General features: G+C 43.5%; 1 long non-coding RNA gene across 1 annotated transcript in view; it reads right to left on the bottom strand.

Moving 5' to 3' along the window:
• Positions 1-1,105: 1,105 nt before the first annotated feature.
• Positions 1,106-6,000, bottom strand: part of LOC136155170 (uncharacterized) — a 41,582-nt gene continuing 36,687 nt past the window's right edge. Inside the window, exon 3 of the long non-coding RNA XR_010660703.1 lies at positions 1,106-1,660. This is a non-coding gene — a long non-coding RNA (uncharacterized lncRNA). The remainder of the gene's footprint in view (positions 1,661-6,000) is intronic.

Raw genomic sequence — 6,000 nt, 5'->3', positions numbered from 1 at the left:
TAGATCCATTTTAGCACCCTAGCATGAGGCAGGAAGATAAACTCCTACCCCCACTACTTCTCATCCCTCTTCCCTCCAATACATCATATTCATTTCATCACTTCTGCTGCCTCTCTTCTGTAATGCCATGCAATTTTTGCTGGCTTTTATTGAAGGGAGAAGTAGTAGCCTAGTGGCTAAAAGCCTTGGTTCTGGAGATGGACCACTTGGCTCGGAAGCTTTGTTCTTCAGTATATTAGCTCTGCAATCCTGAGCAATTTACTCAACCTTCCTGGGCCTCTGTTTCCTCACCTGTATGATGAGGAACTGGATGATAACCACCACTGCGTGGAGTTGCTCGTGATGATGCAAATAATAACACATCTGCAGCCTTCAATGTCCAACACACGGAAGCTCTCAGGAAATATTAGCTATAGGACATAGCTACAGTACTCACTTTCACTCTAATCTCATCATTTTCTTTATGCCTGAGACTGCTTGTGCCCCCAGTTCTGTCTTTCCCCTTGTACAGCTCACCTTTGGGCAATAGCATGTTTGCTTTACCTGTGATGATAATATTTATAATTTGTTATGCAAACACAACAAAGTGTCCTGTGTTTTATTTACAGGTTGATGCTATGGGTTGAAAACCAGTAAGTTAAATTAACTAAGTTCTGCTCGGTCCTGGGGACAACAGAATGGTAGAACTGTATTTCCCTCTCTGTAGGCATGATGCTCCTACTTCTGTCTCTATCATCAACTGTTTAAACTCATGCTGTATTTCAGTTTGCTTTTTCCTTCAACTGCTATTTTCTCACAAAATGTCATCACTTCTCCTAAAATCTGACCCACCTTCTTTTGTTCTCTTGAACCATTTCCCCAGAATAAACTATTTTTAAAATGTTCAAAGGCAACACTGTTTCCTTGCCTGGATCCCCTCCTCTTTCAGAACCCTTGCCCCTCCCCCTCCTCAGTTTGAAGCTCTAAGACCAAAGGAAGCATAAGACCCTGAAAGAAAAGAGACCAAATTGCTTTCAGGTTACACTGGAAATAACCACTAGTTACTGATCATGAAAACGGCATAATTCTGGCCCCATCACTCCTAATTTCCTTGCCTTGTGGGAGAGTTAACAATCTGGATTTCAACCAGTACTTCAGGTCATTATGAGCCAGGTAGTCCTTATTCCATACTGTGCCCAATACTGGTCTAGGCCACGAGTGAGATCTCACCTAGGGCCTCTTACATTTCTTAAGATTAGAAATTTTGTGTGGAACTTCAGGCTAAAACTCTCGTTATTATCAAGCAGGGCATTTTCCCCACATATACCTCTCAAGAATTAGCAGGCGGCTTGTGGAAGATTTGAGAATCCCAGACTCATGAATGCATGTCTTTCTTGTCGCCGATATTTTCTTCTCAGAGATCCAGAAACACCCTTGCCTATGCTGAGCCCACCCAGGCCCTCCCTGGACCGGGCGCTGCCGTCACCCAGGGTGACGAGAGGCGAGGGGCTGCCTGAGCAGCAGCTGACGCCTCACGTGAGACGGAGCCGGGCGCGGTCCCTCAGCAGCCCCGGGACAGGGGTGCCGCCCTCAGACGCTCCTCTCGGGCCTGGAGAACGCCGCGGGTGCTAAGTGTTGGAGCCACAATGTGGACCTCCCGTATTTGCCCAAGGTGGAAAGGCTAGGAGAGACAGAAAAACAAAACAACCTTGAGAAACAGAACCAGGCTTGAAAAGTTCTCTCTCTGAGACAAGTGGCACTTTTGTCTTAAATTCACGCTAAGTTGGAGATCACACACCTTTGGTTTTTAAACTGGCAGATACTTGTTTTACAATGTTGTGTTGGTTTATGCCATACAACAAAGCAAATCAGTCATAATTATATATACATATATAATATATACGTTATATATAATATAAACATATAATTATCTATATCTGTATCTCCCCTTCCTCTTGAGCCTACCTCAGCCCTCCCCTCACTCCCCTCCAGGCCATCACAGAGTACCAGGCTGGGCTCTCCGGGTTATCCGGCAGCTTCCCACTAGTAGCTATTTCACACGTGATAGTGTCTATATGCCAATGCTACTTTGTGGCGACATGGATGAACCGAGACACTTTCTTAGAAGTAGGTTTTCAGAACATGGAGGAAAAATGAAAGCTTATGTCCAAAGAGATGGGGATGTGTGTGGGGGAGGCGGGGGGACAGTGAGATAAAGGGTGCAAAACATAAGCTCTGTCCATTTTTAATTTGCTGCTGGACTAGCCCAGGCTGTTGTACAGAAATCTGAAAACACTAAATGTGGTGAAATAGCCACATGGACAATTGCTCAAAAATACTTTTCTGTTCCCCTTGAAACAGAATGATTTTACTGATTTCATCAAATACATACCTCAAAGTGATGACAGAAAGTTGAGTAAGTTATGTGCTGGGAATTGCACTTATGATTATTAGCAAGCACAATTACAGTGCTTACACTACAACAAGTACTATTTTAAGTGCTTAGCAAGTGCTTAAGCCCATTTAATCCTCACAATTGCAATCTTAGGTAGGTATTATTTATAATACTGACTTATTTTTTTGAAACTGAGGCCCAGAGAGGTTAAAGAGCCTGTCCAATGTCGCACAGTAAGTAGATGGCAAAAACCCAGGATTAAAACAAACCATCTATACTTTCATCACTTTGCTATGTCACCTTATTACAAGTTATGTTTAGGGAAGGGACAAAAATGACAAGACTCAACTAAAAGGAAAAGGGAGAAATGAGAAAATGACTGATCCTAGAAGCTAGGCAGGGTTTAGGCTCAGGAATTTCTGGTGATGAGGTCTAGAAATAAGAATAAGAACTTTTGGGGAATATTAATTTGGGGTAGTATCTGAATCCATTGAGAAATGACTTTGTTTTCTTTAAAATTTATAAAGACCAGTTGGATGAAGAGTCATAAAGGAGAGGAAAAGAAGATGGTGGCTTAAGTAACGTCTTACTTAAGTAACCTCTTCCCTCTCGTTAGGACTTCCTGGGTAGCTCAGTTGGGAAACAGTCTGCCTGCAATGCAGGAGACCCCAGTTCGATTCCCGGGTCAGGAAGATCCCCTGAAGAAGGGAAACTGCCCACTCCAGTACTCTTGGGCTTCCCTCGTGGCTCAGTTGGCAAATAATCCGCCTGCAATGCAGGAGACCTGGGTTCGATCCCTTGGTTGGGAAGATCCCCTGGAGCAAGGTATGGCAACCCACTCCAGTATTCTTGCCTGGAGCCTCCCCATGAACAGAGGAGCCTGGGGGGCTATGGGGTCTCCAAAGAGTTGGACATGACCGAGCAACTTTTACTTTCCTTCTAATTAATAGAGGTGAGAGGACCTGTGGAGAAGGACAGAGCTCTCTCTACTAGCTGTCCAGACATGTTACCAGGATGAACAAGGAGAAAAACGGCAACCACTGTACTGGATCTGATGATCCCGCAAAGCCAAGGATTCAGGTTTTTAAGAATGGCTTATGATGGCAAACCTGCTGCATGCCGCTATTCCACTAAGTGTGCTTCCAGGCACACATCTTAACTGGGGTAATAGTTCCTAAGAGGTGCACATTTGTTCGGTACGGTTGCTGTAATATTACTACAAACTTGGTGGCTTAAAACGAAACACATTTTCTTACGGTTCTGGAAGACAGAGGTCCAAAACCAGTTTCACTGGACTGAAATCAGGAGTTGGTAGGACCATTCATGCCCCCTCTAGAGGCTCTAAGACAGAATCTGTTTTCTTGTCAGCATTCCTTGGTTTCTGGCTGCATCAATCCAAACCTAGCTTCATCATCACTTTCTCTTTGGAGTCAAATCTCCCTCTACCTCTCTCTCGTGAGGACACCAGTGATGACTGAGTGCCCATCCAGGTAACCCAGGAGAATCTTCCTATCAATAACCTTAATTTAATCCCATTGGCAAAATCCCTTCTGTCATTTAATGTGACATTCACAGGTTCTGGGCATTAGAATATGGATATTTAGGGACAAGGGTATTATTCAGTACACAACAAGGAAGATACAGTTATGTTTCTCGGTTGCAGGAAATGAAGTTTAGGAGAGCAATTTTTCCCAGGTTTTACAATCTCCAGAGTTGAGGTTTAAATCCTGGCAGTCAGAGTTTAGGACACACTCTAAACAATTTCAATCTGTGTCCTTAACTACTGCAGACTACTTGGTTAAGAGTCACACACAGGTATCAAGACCCAATTGAATAAAACATGATGTACTGTCTCATCTTTCACTTGTGTATTTCTGAATCTGGCCCAGCGCAGAAGAGTCCAGAAAATTGTTAAGCAGGGTTACTAACAGAAAGCATTTCCTGTTTGATCTGCACTGAGTAATGAAAGGTTGCTATTTTTTTTTAATTGAATATGCCACCAAGTAGTGTTATCACCATTTTATATACTCAAACAACCAAACAACAACAAAAAGCTATGGATGCAAAGGTGTCAGGGTCATGTCTAAAGGCATCCTGCTGGAAAAAGAGCTGGGTACCAGATGCCGAGACCCGGATTCAGCCCATCCGTCCTGACTAAGCACCTATTCAGAGATTGTGACTCACCACCCAGCACCTGAGTCTTTATATCCCAGCTTCAAGATGGAAATTAGTTGAGGGATCACAGACACTTGTACTAATCACCAATTCATAATCTGCTAACCCCTTCCTTTGTGGGAGAGAACCTGACATTTCTAAAATCCTTTTCTGCCTGAGAGCGAGCAGAGCTGCCCTTGCTCCTCTGGCCATGACCTACTGTGCTTTGAAAAGGAGATTTGGCAAGTGCAGCTGCAAACACATCTCCAATATCACACATCTATGGAAAATTCCAACCAGGTTTTAGGCCCAGTCACATTACATTTTTCTGAGGATCAGTAATGATTTGCTGCCGGGGTCCAGCCTCGGCAGGATCCAGGGGATACCCTCAGGATGAACGGCGTCGGCGAGAGAGAGAGAGAGAGAGAGAGAGAGAGAGAGAGAGAGAGACGAGAGACTAGCATTGATAGGGCCAAGTCTGCGAGAGAGAGAGAGAGAGAGAGAGAGAGAGAGAGAGAGAGAGAGAGAGAGAGAGAGAGAATGACCAGACGCGGGTGCAGAGAGTCTGGAAGAGTCTGGCAATGCTTTATTTTTTACCATAGCTTTTATACCCTAAGTTTGTACATTTCTAAGGGGAAGATAGTTTAACATTACGTCAGCTTGTCCTTCACGAAACCAGGGTGTTTTCTGCATACTTCTTTGTTTATGAGGGTCTTGTACATTATCTTCTGGCCTTGGGGCCTATTGACATTTTATGACCTAGGTGAATGCAAAGCTGTTTTCCGTAATCTATTCTTTAATGAACACAAAGGTCAATCCTTTTGCAGAAGTTATCAGTTAAATTTATCTAAAAGGTTTACCACACAAAGACTCTGCAGCTCCAGTGAGGCAGCCCCTGTTTAGCATTCCTGGTTAAAATTAACAAATTTAAACTCTTATTTTTCTAAATCTTTAACTATAACCACTTTTAGAATAATATTTTTATGTTCTCTCATAGGGCTTCCTCACCCCCGAAGGGCTCTGTGCCTACTAAAGACTTTAGGTGATCAGGTTCTTTATGCTGTTTTATGATTAGGATATTATAAGCAATCATGCATATTAGTACCAAGGACCTAAACGCATTTGCCAAACAAACTAAAATACCAGCAAAGGAGTTTAAATTAAAACACTCCTTTCACCCTAAATAATCTCATAAAATACCACCACCTGGGAAACTTATTGATTAAAATTCTAAATTGATTCTTATTTGGGAAGAGATCGGGGAAGGCCTTCCTGCCTGTGTCAGAGAAATTAGGGAGTAGTCCATTGAGGCAGGCATCAGAAAGACAGATATCATCTTTAAGGTGAGAGCCGGGGGCAGCTTTCCAAAACCCCTGAAAACCTGATTCGCCTTGCCCGTCAGGTTTTCTCCCCTATGGCCTCTTTAGGGGTAGGGTCTCGTGTGTTGGCTCCCGGCAATTTGCTGAGGATCA

The sequence above is a fragment of the Muntiacus reevesi genome, unplaced genomic scaffold (genome assembly GCF_963930625.1).
Source record: "Muntiacus reevesi unplaced genomic scaffold, mMunRee1.1 SCAFFOLD_152, whole genome shotgun sequence".
NCBI lineage: Eukaryota > Metazoa > Chordata > Mammalia > Artiodactyla > Cervidae > Muntiacus > Muntiacus reevesi.
The sequence above is the reverse complement of the archived record's forward strand: the minus strand, read 5'-3'. Positions and strand labels throughout refer to the sequence as shown.